The 17271-nt window shown below is 50.0% G+C and overlaps 1 protein-coding gene across 1 annotated transcript in view; it reads left to right on the top strand.

Moving 5' to 3' along the window:
- Positions 1-17271, top strand: part of IBTK (inhibitor of Bruton tyrosine kinase) — a 1971965-nt gene that overhangs the window by 1632640 nt on the left and 322054 nt on the right. The window lies entirely within an intron of this gene.

Below are 17271 nucleotides of genomic sequence, written 5' to 3'. Positions count from 1 at the left end.
TCATAGCCTGAACTGCAGCCTGAAGAACATCTTGCCCTCTGCCGACCCTGCCTGCCTGCCTGGCTATCTATCATCCAATCTCCATCACTCCTTTCCTGGGCAAACTCCTGGAAAAGCTGGCCATCTCTCAGCTTAATCTTCACACTGAATCTGTTGGTTGTCTCCATGACCATCAGTCTGGTTTCAGAGCTGCCAGAAGCACGGAAACTGCTCTCCAGAACATCCGTGAAGAGCTGCTCTCCAACCTTGATTCCAACACCCCCTGTGTCATCATCTCACTTGATCGCTCTTCTGCCTTTGACATGGTCAACCATGCCATCCTGCTCAACTGTCTCCGTGATAACCTGGATATCGCCGATCAGGCCCTGGCTTTGCTGACTTCTTTCCTCTCTGATCGACCCTCCCAGGTCCAACTTCGGTCCCTCCTCTCCTCTATCTCTTTCTGTGGTGTTCCCTGGGGGTCTAACCTCTCTCCCTGGCTGTCTGTTCAACCAATACCACTGCATTGCTGCTCTCTGCCCCAACTCTCAGTGCTATGCGGATGACACTGAACTCATTTTCAGGCTCCCATCTGCTATCCAGGAGTGGTGTGCCGCCAATGATCTCTGCCTTAATGCCAGTAAGTCACACTACCAGCTGCACCTCCTCAGAGGTATTCTTCCTTTCCTCTACTTCCCCTAGAAGCTCACCGCCTCCAGAGCTCTGGTTCTCGCTAGGCAGGACTACTGCAACAGCCTCCTTCTAAATCTGCCTGCCTCTACTCTCCGCCCTGTGCAACTCATCCAAAACAGGACTGCGAGACTTGTCCTTGGCCTCAAGCCCATGGATCGTATCTCTCCAGGACTGAAATCTCTGCACTGGCTCCGAGTGTCGGCAAGGATTTAGTTCAAAACCCTCTGCATTGTCCACAAGGCCTTCTGGGGCCTCAATACCTTAAAATCTCGCTTCCTAAATATCTTCCTTCTTGAGCTCTTTGCTCATCCAACTCCAGCTCCCTCAGGGTCAGTCGTTTCTCCAAGCAACGAGTTGGTGGTAGATCTTTCTTCTGCTGGGGCCTCCCTCTGGAACAGCGTCCTTGCTCCCTGAAACTTGAGGAGAACCATCTCTTGTTCCGGAAGCAAATCAAGACCTTACTCTTTGCTTCTGCTTTCTCTCCTCCACTCCCCTGCTGATCTCCTGGCTGTATCTGAAACTGCACTGGTTACCTGGCTACCCTCTGATCTCAGGCCCAGGTCCCCTCTCTGCCAGTTGCACACCTGCACTGCCTCCCTGGCATCCCTTGCACTTGGGACTATTCTGTATCCATACAGCTCCCTACCTACACTCAAAACCTGATGTCTGCACTTACCCTTGCACTTGCCAGCAGCTGGCTGCACTTTTAATGTATTGTCTTTATTTATTTTACTGTTTATCCTATGCACTGTACTGCCCACTCCCTCTTCCCCCTGCACTTTTCCCCTTCCCCCCTCCCAAGAACTTGCGCCATCTCAATGTCACCTGGCCTAGTAAGATCTTGTCTCTGTCTTCCCTATGTTCCCCCTCCCTTGCCTCGTCACGCCTTGAAACACTTGTGTATAGGCACGTTATAAAAGCCATATCCTATCATATCGAAGATCTGCACCTCAGGTGCATCTACTGCCTACATCCCGTCCACGATGCAGACGGATGTTCGATTTTGCCAGGCCTTTTCCTCCGAAACACAGAAGGCCTTCCATCTGACGTTGGTGCCATGGATCGAGGAAGGGAAGGCCTCTGACACAGCCTTCAGGAATCGTAATGCTTCTTCTCGGGCCAAGGTTGAGGTCCTTTGAGGATGCTTCCCTGGTGAAGATCCAAAAGTAGGTAAAATCATCACACGCTCCAACGCCTTCTTCGTCGAAGGTCTCTGCGGCTGCGGGACTCAAGTTGGAGAGATGACAATCTCCATCACCCGCTCTGTCGACGGTTAGCCTATCCGCAGGCGGTCAAGTTCCATCCACGACAAGGTTTTTGACGCAATCAGCCAAACACAAGTCGTTGTCAAAGGGCAAGTCATCCAAGGATCCATCAGCGGCTCCACCGTCATCGACTCCGTCGTGGACACGAGTCTCGTTGACGACCTAACCCATCAGGACTGTTGCCTCATCTGCGAAAGCTGGTATTCCATCCACGGCCTCAATCACATCTAGAGACTCGTCAAAGACTGTCAACATTGCCACTGTGTCGGTTACCACACCCAGGGGATCCTTGCTGCCTAGACCATCGTTGGCGGGAACCAATGGTAGTCCTGTCAACGAGAACACCTTTTCCAACTCTGCTGACTCCAGTCATTGCCTCTTTTGCTAAAGTCTCGGATTTGGTGAGGGACGTGCCTCCAGCTCAGGATTTCCTGCCTAGACCCACCAGGGCCACACCGCTTTTCACCTTGGCACCTCTGGGGTCCCCCAGGAGGTCGCCAGCACGCTACACCAGAGGACCTTCCAGAGGGGTTTTTTCTCTGATCAGGAGGGTGATGCGGGGGAGCCTGACCCAATTGTGCCAATACCTCAGCAAGGGGTGCCAGCTCACTAGCCTTCCACTTCGGGGCCCAGCTCATGCACCTGCACCAAGGGATATGCCTTATGACCACCTTGCACACAACGGTTGCTGAAATCCAACAGCGACTACCCACTACTCCCTTTCCTGTTCCAACTAGTTCTCTGAGACCTTCTCAAGCTCGGCCGACTCTGCCTCATCTGACCCCTGTGCCACCACCCCCAGCCCCGGTAGTGGAGAAAGTAGCACAGACAGACACTGACATTGATACTTTTACAACCAGTGCGCAAGGCACAAATGATTTTGGTTATGTTCCTGCAGATGGGGAATCCCCAGATGTCGATGTGCCCTTCAGGACCTCTCCTCCAGGTGAGATCTGGTCCTTCCACGCAATGATCTCTAGGCCTGCAAAGCTCTTCAACCTAGTGCTGAAGGTAAGAAAAAGAAAGGTTTCCTTTTCAAACAAGGGGAACCTCCAAGAGGAAAATTGTTTCAGTTCCTCTGTTGGAAGACATTTTGGAGGATGGCCTGTCGGTCATGAAGACCCCCAATACCACTTGTGCGAAAAGGGACCGCTTGGAAAAGAACACTGGGTTCTGGACTTGGACCCCTAAGTGCCTCAGGTCCCAGCCCTCAGCAGACTCTGTTGTCTCAGCCACCGCTAGGAAGTGGTCCTCCAACCTGTCTCTTCCTCGTCTATTGTCCCTCCGGACCAAGAGGGTAAAAAGCTGATAACAGCAGGGAAGCGCATCATCTCTACGGCAGCATCAACGATAAAGGCTGCCAACGCCCCCGCCATTCTTTCGAGGTATGATGGGGAGTTCGGCTTCCTCACAGAGTATAAAAAGGCAGAGTCCCAGGCTCTGTTCCAAGAAGGGGATTTGGCTTCCGACCATGCAATCAGTCGCCCTCGTTATTGCTGATTCAGGCTTTTGCCAGATGGGCAATGGTGTGGCCCTCCGCCGCCAGGGTTGGTTCAAGGCCACCAACTTCTCCACTGATGTGCAAACAAAAGTGGTCGACGTGGCGTTCAATGGCAACAACCTCCAAAAGGTTGACGAGACTCTACTGGCCATAAAGACCGACACTGACACAGTGCGTTCTTTAAGCACTCTTCAGCTGAGGAGGCTGTCCTTTCATCCATTTCTGAATGAAGAGTCTCAAGATCCTCTAAGGGGGTTCACCCGGGCTCCCTATTGCTTGCCCTCCCATTTAACCACCCAGGAGACTTCTAGGGGATGCTCCCAGACCTAAGGCAGGGTCACCCAGAGTCGTCTTCGCCACCCATCCAGGACGCAGACTCCAAAGCAGGCCTGCATGCCCTCTTCTGCACTCCAGTGGGAGGCCAGTCATCTCAGTTTGTCGATCACTGGCCAAGATCTCCACCGACAAAGGGGTGCTTGATGTCCTTCAACAGGGGCGCGCTCTGGAATTCCAGGACCAGTGCCCTCACATTCCTCCTGTTCCATGCCGAGAACTGCATGTGGCACAGCTGCTAGCGTAGGTTCAAGCCATGCGGAGCAAAGGGCAGATGGAACCAGTGCCTCTGGGGTGTACTCCAGATAATTTCTGGTAAGGAAGAAGTTAGGAGGGTGGAACCCATTCTAGACTTGTGAGGCCTCAACAAGGTCCTCAAATCCCAAAAGTTCAGGATGGTCACATTTCAGCACATGCTCGACCAACTGGAGGAAGGAGATTTCCTGGCGACCCTCGACTTGGAGAATGCTTGGAGAATGCTTACTTCCACATCCCAATTCATCGAAAACACTGGAAGCTCATGTGTTTTGTTAAGTGGTACCATTACAAGTTCAAGGCCCTGCCCTTTGGCCTGTAATCTCCCTGAGGATGTTTACCAAATGCTTGGTCCCGGTGGCAGCGCATCTGCGTCACAGAGGAGTCCACGTCTATCGTTACCTGGACTATTGGCTAATCAGATTGCACACCGCGGAGACCATTCAGACCCTGGCTTCTGTGGGATTCTTGATATATCAGAAGTCCTGCGTAGTGCCATCCCAGAACGCACTATTCCTGGGTTCTTGCCTCAGCACACTCTCGTGTCTAGCGATTCCCTCGGAAGAGGGTGTTAGGCACAATCCTCTGCAGTGCCCTTAGGGACCACTACACACAATTAAGACTATAGGTGGTAATACAAGTTTTACCTTTGGTACAAGCCTGTACTACTATGTAAGTGGTAGCAGTAGCGGAGCAGCCAGGCTTATCTCAAGAGTATATGAGCAGTAGCAGAGATTACACAATTACTGTGACTCAAGCAAACACTGACTCAAGCTTTCAGGTAAAAAATATAAGTACATTTATTTTTAAACCATTTGTTATAAACACGACACTTTTATTCAAAAACCACACGTAAAATATACAACTAACCAATTCACTTTGTACGGCATAACTTCAAGGTAAGTACCCTGTGTTTGAGCGGACCAGTGTTGTGAAACATAAGGAGTTACCGGGAATACACTTGCGATCACTTTTTGACAGTAATGACAGTTCGGTCTTACTAAAGAAACGCGTATCTGCGGCAAGAAATGTTACCGGGGCAAAAACACACTTAGCACCTGAGAAACACTTGTGTATAGGCGCGTTATAAATGCCATATCATATCATATCATATATCATATCATACCCAGAGAGAGTTGGGGGCAAAAATCATAGGCAATACTTTTGTCAAGGCAGACAGAATCAGAGAACACTCTTAGACAGAAATTCAAAAGTCAATAGGCCGGAGCCAGTGTCAAGTGGAACCGGGTTCCTGTTGTCGAGGATCACACAGTCGGATTGTTCACGATTCAACGTAGCCAGGTGTACTTAGATATTGTCAACAGAGGAAGCAAAAGATATATGAAGGAGGGAAGACAAGGACAAACCTTGGAGACAAAGAAAAAGGGATTCACCCAAATTCCTCAAGCAGAACACAGTACCTTATTCAATGAAGAGGCTGGTGCCACGGCAGTTGTTCCTGGTAGTTTCCTGCAGACCCTCGGTTCCTGGAGCTTCGATCCGAAGGAGGACGTCTGGAGGGGTCTGCACCACACATGGCTGAAGCTGGGAGCAGCGACAGTGAATAAAAGGAGCGCTCCTTAAGAAAACAGGAGAGGCTCTTCAGGTGCGTATCCGGACCACTACAGCAGTGTGCAGCGTTTCGACCACGAAGAGGATCCTCTGGCTGTAGAAGATGAGCTGGTTATCTCCACCAAGCTCAAGGAAAGAAGACTCCGGACTGGATCTTCTCTGGTCGTCGAAGGGTAGATAGGTCAGGCCTACAGCAGGGCTCCACCGGGACAGGATAGTTGCAGCAGTCAACTTCTTCTCTGCTTCTCTTCGGTTCCTTGTAGTTCCAGTGGCGACTCTGACTTACAGACCAAGAGGCCTGCCTTTTATGCGAAAATCCCCCATTCACACAGCCTGGCTGTCAATCACGCGGCAGGGGGGTTGTCCGGCCCGGACAACCACCTCAGCCAATCATGGCAAAGTGCGATTTGGGTTTCCTAGGATACCCTGTGCAGGGGGTGACTACACCCTTCCCTCACATTCAGCCTACCTAGACACCGTGGCGCCTAGAGGAGGGCCTCTGAGCAGAAACCCGCCAAAAGACAGTGAACAAAGGAGGCAAACCTGGTTTGCCGCGCAAAGTAAAACACAAGAAGGACTTTAAGAAAAAGAAATGGTGAATAAACACAACCGGAGCCAAAAGAAAACGCATTTGGTCAAGCGGGTTTAAGTTCGAGGCTAATATAATAGCCTAAAACAGTACCACGTTTATATAGTATAATCGCGGTAGAAAAGTTAGGGTAGATACCACTGCCGCCAGCCAAGTCTAAATGTTAAAAGAGCGAAACAATGCTCTAGGAGGTACAGATATCAAGGGCTAATAATTAACCCTTTCCAGTACTCCATGTAAGATGGGGTGTACTGGATCTGTGTAACACACAAAAGAAGGGGGCTACTGAAGTGGTGTACTCCAGAGTCCACAATCACAAAAACAGATGAAACACACATGGCAAAACACAGGCAAGAGTGGAAGGAAAGGGGTACACTCTTACTAAGTGTAAACATAAACTCCAGAGATCCAGCAAAGCTGCTGGGGGACTCACTAGGTAAGGGAAATTAGCCATTGAATTAGAATTCTCCCTAACAAAGGGGATGAAGGCCATCCTGGGAAAGGTACAACGGCCATCGACGCCTCCATTGCAACAGTCCGGTCCATCAAGTCCCTGCTGGGGATGATGATCTCCTGCATCCATCTGGTTTCTTTTGCAGACTGCACATGAGACTTTTTCAATAGTTTCTGGAGGCCAGATGGCAGCAAGTCACTGGCACATGGACCGACAAGATCAACCTCAATCAGGCATTCTGTCAGGCCCGACAATGTTGGTCAGTTCTCCCACATATCTTGCATGGCGCTTCCTTTCCGATCCCGGCGTATCATGCGACAGTCACGACCGATGCCTCCCTAGAGAGTTGTGGGGTGCCCACACAGGACATTCTCATGCCAGGGGACTCTGGCTTCTGGAAGGAGTTTCACATTATCCACCTTGAACTGCAGGTCGTTTTCTGAGCCCTCAAGTCATTTTCAGCCTCAGCTCCAGGGGCATTTTGTGGGCATAATGGTTTGTTGAAGTCTTCAAGCAAAAAGTCCAAAATCGGCCCCTAATCTTGTTGAAACCATGTCCACTCTAGCTGGGTAGGGAATGTGATCCATTCATCTCTACAAACCGCTGTAGCCAATTGTGTTCGAAAGGGTGTTAGGCAGAAACCTGTGCAGTTCCCTCTGGGACCACTGCAAAAGATTTAAGGCTACACGTGTTTGGCAGTAAACCCACTTGGTAGCAGTCTGTACCACACAGATTCACTTGGTAGCTGTGGGTGGCTGAGCAGTCGGACTTCCCTCAAGAAGAGTTAGGCAGTATACAGAGTATTCACAATAGGTCAAAAGAACATAGTAGAACAAGTAAACACTGACCAGAGCTTGGTGTAAAAGAGATATAATAATTTATTTAAAACCACATCTAGTAAAACACACAGGCGCTAATATTAAGCAGTTCCAAAACACGGTCACTAAAAGATATACACTCCCTTAAAAGAATATTAGACAAGTCTAAAGAAAAAGCCCCACTTATTTTCAGACAGCGGTGAGCGCTTAACGCAGATGGCACTCTAATAATTCGTTTTAAAAGGGAGAGAAAAGCAGAGTATAATTTGAAACAGATCCCAACACTTTCACAAGAACATAACAAGAGAGGAAGGCAAAGTAACCGTGAAGTTACAGTTCAGAAGGCCGGATCCACTTTAAGAGGATCAGAACGAAATGTGTCCAAGGTCACACGGGTGAAGTGCACAAAAAGTCTTGAAAAGGTTCAAAGAGTTGGACCAAAGAAAGGGACCAGTTAGATGGTCAAGGCGGCCAGCCCAGTCCAGATTGTTAAGGGATTATTATTACCTTGTAGCAATCTTTAGAAAGGGAGGCCTGGTGGACACGGTACCTTGAAGTGGTGAGAATACTCCAGCAGAGGCAGTTGTTCCTGGCAGCGGATGCAAGTCGGTGCTTCGTACGGGGGAAGAGAGGATCTCGTCGGGGAGGAAGACAGGAGTCCGTTGCACTGCCAGGGAAGAAACCAGCCGCAGAGTTCTCAGATAAAAGCAGCGGTCCTTTTATTCGCGTTCCAGTGGTAAGTGGCTATCCGGTTGCCGGGGTGCTTGGCACGGGCAATTCGACCACAAGACGTCCTGAGATGCGAGGAAAAGAAGGTTAACTGGTTGTGCCCACCAGTCAGGGGAAGAAGCCTCTCCAGCCTGGAGATCTTCTCTGTCGTCGAGAAGTGGTGAGTCGGTTCCGCAGGGCTCCACCGGTGGTGTTGTCGTGGAAGGTCGGCTCAGCTTCTCCCTCGTCGGATTCTCAGGTCCTGTGGCGACTTCTGAAGTTCCAGTCCCCAAAGCCCTGCTTTTATGCAGCACACCCCCATTCACTCAGCCTAGCTGTCAATCAAACATGCTAAGTGGTGAGCCGGCCGGCTCACCACTTGGGCCAATCACACAAGAGTGCGACTTGAGTTACCAAGGTAACTCAGTCCAGGGTGCCCAAACCCCCTCCTACACCCCCTGTGGTACCCAGACAGAGTGGCACCACTTTTGGAGGCTTCTGTGGAGAAGCCTGCCAAAAAGTGGAACAAAGGGCTCGACTTGGGTCGGAGTCACAGAAGAGAACACAAACACCATTTTAGAATAGAGTCCTGGCAAAAAATACCAACCGGCGAGTTAATATTAAATAAATAAACCGGCGGTATGTTCGAGGCTATGAGAATTAAATAATTAAAGTTGGTAGCCTCGAACAATGGGAAAATCCCATAGGGATATATTCGCGGTCGAATATAAAAAGTAGTATCCACTGCCACCAGCCAAAACTCGATCAGGGGGGACGGAGACGTACCCCCTCGACTAACAGACCCCAGGGCAATCGAATTGCCCCGATCAGTACGTCCACAATATGATGGTTTGTACCGGTTTCTGTTAATAATTTGGGACTAGTAAAGCCAATGGTGACTTTACATGCCCTGGGAGACAGTAGTAAGTCCCAGGGTATGGAGTCTATGGTGGGATGTCACTATGACACCCCTGTGTCACTGCACGGAGGGTGCTGTGTAACACACATAGTAAAAACACATGAGACCCTATGGAGTAAAGGACCCCATAGCCCATAAAACACATTAACAGTCAAAGGAACACCATAAATCATGTCCAAGAGCGGGAGAAAAAAGAGTCTCACTCTTGGCAGGAGAAAAAAACAAACTCCAGAAATCCAGCAAAGCTGCTGGGGGACTCACTAGGTTAGGAAATTCAGCCTAAAGAGAGAATTCTCCCTAACAAGGGGGGTCTCTGAATTTCCACTTCTGGGCTATCTGCAGGTTTGCAGCAAAGAGTAGGATCGTGTAGGCCTTAAGGAGAGGTTTATTTCTCTGAGCATTCTTCGGATGCCATATCCCAAGCACACAATAAGCCCCCACCCACAATTCTTGGCTCTAACCAAAGATGGCTTTTAATCAAACTCATCATGAGCCAAAACTCCTCCAGTTTTGGGCAAGACCACCAGATATGTATCCAGGCCCACTCCCATCGCACCATCTCCAACAGGCTGGTTCTAGATGAGGCAACATTCTGTGTAAATTGCTCGGTGTATAATGCCATTGCACCATCAGCGTGCTCCACTTTTCCCTGAGCTGGGTTGCCCTCTTAATTCGTAGGATATTCCCCTCCAGGAACTCCCAATGCCCCTGCGGGGATCGGTCTTCCCAGTGCGTGTTCCCAAGCTACCATATAAGGCCATTGGCTCTCTTGTCTATTATCGTTAAGAAACGTATGTATCAAGGAGATCAGTTTCCTGAACCCCGACTGTGACAACAAGAACGTTTCGAACGGTGCAAGGGATCTAGTGGTGCCTGCCTAATCCCCATTTCTAAAATCCAGTGCCGAAGCCAAGTTTAAATTCTTATCTGGCTGGTGCAACACGGTTTATGGAGGTGGAGCAGACAGTTCATGTTGACAATTTTAAAATTCCAAAGCTGGGGCATGGTACATCAGAGGAAGCAGCTATCTGCTTTCATATGGTAAACCACCTTATTAAGGTCTTCACCCACAACATTCCCTTGGGGGGGACGGCTGTGCCAGCATACCGAAGAATCGTGACACACTAATTTGAACACCTCAGAGCTATAAGCAGCAATAATGTTTTCCTTTTCTATAGTGCCCTCTACATCACCCCCTCCTTTCTCCGGCCCTGCAGTTCCCTTGCTGCTGCTGGAAATTGTGTTTCCTTGCAGAAAGCAGTCATCAAACTGGTCCCAATCTCTTTGAGGGGCAAGGGATGTTTGTCCCATTATTTCCTGGTGGTGAAGGAGAATGTGGACCTGCACTGCATCTTTTACCTCAGGCTACTAAACCTGTTCCTTTGAAAAGCCAATTTCGAAATGGCATCTCTAGCCCAGATCCTCCAGACACTCCAGTCCTAGAATTGGTTGGTTAGTGTCACTGGACTTGCGAGACATTTACTTTCATGTGCCAATATAACCTTTGTACAGCAAGTACCTGAGATTCATTATAGGGCACTCTCTAAATAATTCTTTCCTCCCACAGATTCCTCATCAATGATAATCCAACATTTCCACTGCTACGTGGCGCAGTGCTCCGCATGGGTCTGTCTGATGCCTCGCCATGCCCTGCACCAGATGGGACGTCAGGGCCAGTATATATTGAGGTGCTCCACCCCATGAACTCCGTTCCTTTTTTCCGTGCACTCAAAACGTGTTCACTTGCAAACAAAATTCTCTACGCCGTACTGACTTTGTCAAAGGCCTCAGTATTCAAACTGTGCGAATTGTGGCCGGCAGATGTCTGTTTCAGATCCACACCGAATCTGTCCACTGCTTGGGGCGAGCTACGTGACACACAGGATTGTGGGTCATGGCAGTCCATGCACCCAAAGGCCCTCCAGAAAAGGGCGGCAAAACTCTTCACCTTCATGCACAAGGCAAAGAGTGTGGAGCCACAGTCTCGCCTGAGGTCACATGACAAGGAGCGCCATCCCAAAAAACGAGCACCGTGCAAAGACGAGGAAAAGGACAAGAAGCAGCAGCACCGGAAGAGGTTCTGCTCCATGAGTGGTTCTTCTCACCGTCATGCTTCATCCTCTAAAAAGAGGAACCACCGATTCAGGGAGTCCCTCGAATGGCAGGGGCAAGTCCCTTTTCCCACCCAGTCCTCCACTAAAGTGAAATGGGAGGCATTTTGCCTAAGGAGGATGGATATCTTTGCCACTGAGGTGTCGGTGAAGGCACCTCTGGTATCGGCTGGGGTGACGGGTCCCACCATTTCTGTTGCGACCATCAGTGAACCCGCTGGAGTCCACTTCCGCATGCCTTTGTCCTCGGGCCTGGTTCCATTACTGACCAAAGCAACCATGCGCTGGATGACCCTACCTACTGGTCCCACGGTCCTGGCATCGGTTCCGGTCTCGATTTCCTCTGCTCCGAATAGCGTTGGTGTGGTCGAAGCTCCCCGGATTACTCTCTCCTTCCTAGACAAACCTTCATGTCGAAAATGTATTCCATCTATGACGAGGAAGGTGATCGGTTACTATTCGTGTTGGAGCCCATGGTCTCCAGGGAAGAGAGGGATTTGCGCGAAGAATTTTACAGGGGAGGTGAGGATGGGTTTGGATTGGCTCAGGACCTGCGGGAGACCACTAGCTTGGACACGTCCACAGAGATGGATATCTTGCAGGCTCCCACTTAGGGCAAGCTTCATGGCACTTTCCAGCAGATGATGGCCAAGATGTTGGAAACCTTGGGGCTTTCTGCTCCTTTAAGATCTAAGATACAGTATGAAATCTTGTATATCCTGGATGAAGCCCCCATGATGGAGATGCTGCTGCCCTTCAATGTGGCGTTATAGGCACCTGTAACAGACGTTTGGGCGAATCCTGCCTCTGCTGTGGCAGTGGAAAGGGATCTGGCGAGTAAAGATCGCCTGGTGCCATCTTATCCAGTGTTTGTATCCTCTCATGCCTCCTCTGAAAGTTTGGTGGTTCAGGCTGCGTCGGCAAACTTGAAAACATCCACTTTCCCATCCCTCTCTCCAGACTGGGAGAGCAAGAGACTTGACGTTTAGGGCAAGAAGAGAGTTTTGAGTCAGGCAGCGCGAAGGCACAATGAAGGAAGGCCCAGACAACCGATTCAAAGTTTTAAAAAACACACTTTATTAACTTAAATGTCAGGATGAAAAAAGGCCTAACTTGCTCTATGCTAAGGTGGGATTTCCCTACCTAAATGAAACTAAGGAATGTCTGTGTCAGAGTTCAGCTTAAAAGTCTGTCTGTGTCCAAAACCTATACTTGCCGTCACAACTAGATCTAAACAATATGTAGGGATGCAAGTAACCAAGGAAAGAGTGTTCAAAATAAAGTTCTGAGCTTCTTCCATCGCGCAGCTTTCTTTCAGCTCCCCTCCCCAAGTGTACAACAGTTCCACAAAAAGTCTCAATTACCTTTCTTATGTTCAAAGTGATACAGTTCTAAACGATACTCAAGGTTCTCTTACCCACATTCCAAGCAACACCGTGCAAACGCAAAAGGGTCTTATGGCTCTTCAAGTAACACAGTTCGAACACAAAAGAGTCTTGAGGCTCTGTCTTCAAGACAACAATCTTGGCTGTTGTCTTTATTTCCTTGGCCCATAAAGCTTTATTTCCTTTCTTTATAGTATATGGTTAACCTCAAGGTTTCTTTTAATTCTGCTCTTTTTGCTATTCAATACACCTTTCTTTTGTGTAATTTTAAAGTTCTAGTCTGTTCAGAATTCAACATGTAGTGACTTTGCTTAGTTGTAAAGTTTGTATTCAGTTCGGTATTCAATGTGCATTCGTTTTGCTTAATGTTCAATTGCCATTCAGCCAGTGTTCAGTATTCATTTGTTTTACTTCAATTAAAATGCTCAGCGCTCTGAGACTTTCGAAAAAGTTCTTCCTGAGAGCTGCAACCACTCCGATACAATGTATTCTTCAACAATGGAAATGTTCAGGCACTTGCTCATGAGGTTTTACTGGGTTTCTCCAGCATGGGGTCTGGCATGGATTCACATACTCATGAATATTCCCTGTCGTCATGCTGGCAATCCTCTGTAAAAGAAATAAAACTGTTTCACTTTCACTTTAAAACTGTATTTCTCCTCTAAACCAATCACTGTCCTCTGGGTGTTACTGCCCCCATCCAATGACACTCCTCTCCCTAAGCCCCGCCTCTGGCAGCCATCTTCAGATTTTTACAGAATGCTTCAGTGTTGGGAGTTGTCGAGTTGCTCTCCGAGCTATTTGGAAAAGTTCTAATTTTGTTGCATCAGTGCCCGTGTGCTCCTATCTTCATCCGCCGGCATCAGGGATCTGTTGTCGGTGAAGTTGTGCGACCCTCAAGGTAGATTGTTCGAAGTTTCTGGAAGGTCGTCTTGGGCATACTTCGCCCTCCGACCATCACAGAGGAAAAAAGTAGGGAAGGCCAATTTTCAGGCCCTGCACCCAATGCAGGCTAAGGGACGTCTTTGTGGAGGACAAACATCAACAGTGTCTGTACTGAGGATGGGTGCGAGTTATGCCTGGGCTTCTTGAAGAAAACAAAGAAAGACAGGTATAGCAGGCTGGCGGCATGGCTCAGGTGGAGCAATGCCCCTGACCCGTGCTCCAAACAGGGTCATGCGTCACCCACGACCGGACCCGTGCTCCAAACAGGGTCATGCGTCACCCACGACAGGTCGTTCCGAGGAGCGGTCTCCCTCTCGGAGGAGGTGAAGTCCTTTGAAGATGCCCCATCCGTGAGGGTTCAAGACAAGGCCAAGGGCCGCAAGACTGATTCCGCCAGGTTTGCAGCTGATGCGGTTCCCAGGTCGGATAGAATGCCATTGCCATCCGCCTCATCAGCCAGCCTGCCATTAGGTTCCTCCTCAAAGAGGAACTTCTCTGCCCCGGCCAAGTTACGGGACAAATCAGAGAAACAAAGGCCGGAGGAAGAGAAGAAGACTCCGAGCAAGCTGATCAGGTGCAGCCGAAGACGCTTTCGACCGCTTCACTGACATCCTCTAGGGCGACAACTGCAACGGGCGGTACCGACCCGACGAGGGTGGTCCCTTCAGCGCAGAGAGTATCCCTGTCTCCCAGGTGCGACAGAGCCGCTGAGGCAGGGGTGAAGGCTGCGGGCACCACTGGGGGTGAAAGGCACCGGTGCAGTTCCTGGTGCATGGCCCTTATGAGGAGAAAAGGGGGGCCCAGAGCAGCCCTCCAAGGTTTACGTTCAGCTAATGGACATGTCCTCCACAGACAACGAACAAGCATACGTCCATACAGTCCACGAGGAGGACGGCAGCGCAGGGCCTAGCACTCCATCACTCACTCACTCCAGAGCCGAGGGACATATCCATGGACATCCTCTCAACTCTCCACACCCTATAGACATGAAGCTCCAGCAAAGGTTGCCTCCAGCACTGGCACCTGTTGTACCACAGGACCCTGACCAGCCTCCTCCACCACATCGGGACCCGACTTCACCAGCGGACCCAGATGCACACAGACACTGGTACGGAGACGGCCACAGTAACTGACGAAGATGAGGACTTTGTCCCGGCAGATGATGAATCACTGCACCTGGACGCCCCTCATAGAGGCTCTCCACCAGACGAGGTGGGATCATTCCACTACTTGATCTCCAGGGCCTCCGAGCTGTTGCAACTGGTACCCGAGGAAACCAAGAAGGAGGGCTTCCTATATCAGCGATGGGAGTCCAAGAGGAAGACTATCATGGCAGTATCCTTTTTGGACGACATTTGGGAGGATGGTCTTGCCCTCATGAAAAACGTATGCACGGCTCCAACCAAACGAGACAGGTTGGAGAAAAAATACAGGGTGCCGGACTCCGCACCCAAGTGCTTGAGGTCACAACCATCGCCGGACTCGTGAGTGTCGGCCGCCACAAGAAAACCTTCAGGTAACCCAGCCTCCGCATCATCAGTCCCCCTGGACAACGAGGGGAAGAAGATGGATGCCGTGGGGAAGAGAGTCATCTAGACGGCGGCATCCGCAATCAAAGCGGCTAATGCTTTGGCTATCCTGTCCCTAAACGACCGGGAGCTTTGATACAAGCTGCGCCCTATACTGGATTTCCTCCCGACGACAAGAAAACAGAGGCTCTCGCCCTCTTTCAGGAAGGGGTTGGCATCGGACCATGCCATTACCGTGGCAGTGCACAACACCGACATGGGCGTCCGACAGATGGGAAACAGAGTTTGCCTTTGTTGGCAGGGATGGTTGAAGGCCACTAATATTTGACAGGACGTTCATGCGAAGGTGCTGAACATGCCTTTCAAATGCGAAAATCTGTTCGGGAAGGCGGTCGATGAATGCCTTCAAGCCATAAAAACGGATAGGGAGACAGCGTGTTCCCATGGCACTCTGCAGCAGCATTACACATCTTTTCGCTCCTCCAGGGGAAAATCGAGCATGTCATCCAAGGGATACTCTACATCATACAGGCAACCTCACCAATTTTCCATGCAGGAAGCCTACAGGGGTCGCTCCCAGGCCTACTATAGCGGAGGTCAGCATCGCCATCGGTCACAGGGCAGGGCGCCGGCCCCAAGCAAGTCTGTACCAGCCAAGACGTCCGGCCCCCATTCGTGCACCCCGCTAGGAGGCCGGCTAATGAGGTTTGTCAGGGAGTGGAAGATCACCACCGACAGATGGGTGCTTGGAGTTCCAATGCAGGTGACCTCAAATTGCACTGGTTCCCCATCAGGAGCAGCACATCACTGAGCTCCTGGAAGAAGTGTAAGCCATGTTATAGAAAGTGGTGATAGAGCTTGTTCCCCAACGGCTTTGGGGTTCTGGAGTCTATTGCAGATACTTTCTGGTCAGAAAGAAGACAACGGTTGGAAACCAATGCTGGACCTGCGCAGTCTAAACAAGTACTTGAAATCCCACAAATTCAGGATGGTCACGTTGCAACACATGCTCGGCCAGCTGGAGGAAGGAGATTTCTCGATGTTGTTGGACCCGGCCAGCTGGAGGAAGGAGATTTCTCGATGTTGTTGGACCCAAAGCATACCTACTTCCATGTCCACCATCCACAGAAAACATCGCAAGTTACTACGTGTTGCGGTACAAGGCCAGCACTACCAGTTCAAGGCCCTACCTTTCGGCTTAGTCAGCCCCAAGGGTGTTCACAAAATGCCTGTCACCGATGGCGGCCCACCTGCGTCTGCAGGGCGTTCACCTATACCCGTACCTGGAGGATTGGCTGATACGATACGCTCCCGGGAACTGGCTGACGAGCACACGAAGGAGACTGTCAGGCTACTGACAGAGCTGGGGTTCTCCGTAAACTATCCGAAGTCCTTCTTAACGCCATTGAAGAACACCGTGTTCCTCTTCACCAGACAACACAGTAGCTTGCCTGGTATCCCCATCAGAGGAGAGGTTAGCGGCCATTCAAGTTAAGATACAGCGGCTGTTGTCGGTGAAGACAGCCACGATTAGCGCCATCAAGTCTTTGCTAATCATGATGTCGTCCTGCATCTACCTCGTCCGTCTTTGCAGGTTGCAGATGCGACCCCTACAGGAATTCTTGGATGCACGTTGGATACAAGTGTCCGGGAATTTTGCAGACAAGATCCCCCTCAACGAGGAGTTCCGGCGGGTGATACGAGTGGTGGGGGTACGCTGCCACATCACCCAGGGGACAGGATTTCAAACCCCGCCATACCAGGAGACGGTCACCACCGTCGCCTCTCTGGAAGGTTGGGGAGGTCACACCGGAGCAGTCTACACGCCAGAGGTCTGTGGCTTCCTTTTAGGCAGAATTATATGCAGTACCCTTTGGGAACACTACATACAATTAAGACTACAGGTGTAAGCACAATCTCACCTTTGGTACAAGCCTGTACTACACAGTTATGTGGTAGCAGTGGCTGAGCAGCCATACTTATCTCAAGAGGGATGTGAGCAGTACAAGATGTTACACAAAGGACTTGCAATCACAGTAGTTCAAACAAACACTTACTCAAGGTTTCTTGGTAAAAGAATGTACATTTATTTACACATTTATTTGGAAAAGATTCCACTAGCAAGGATCAGCTCAATATCACACTATAATACACTACAGTACACAACCAATATGTTTCTGAACAAGTTGGGCTCCTCTAAAGTGGGAGCAAAATG

The sequence above is a fragment of the Ambystoma mexicanum genome, chromosome 4p, assembly GCF_040938575.1.
Source record: "Ambystoma mexicanum isolate Mex_15411 chromosome 4p, UKY_AmexF1_1, whole genome shotgun sequence".
Lineage (NCBI taxonomy): Eukaryota > Metazoa > Chordata > Amphibia > Caudata > Ambystomatidae > Ambystoma > Ambystoma mexicanum.
This window is presented reverse-complemented; position numbering and strand designations above follow the sequence as displayed.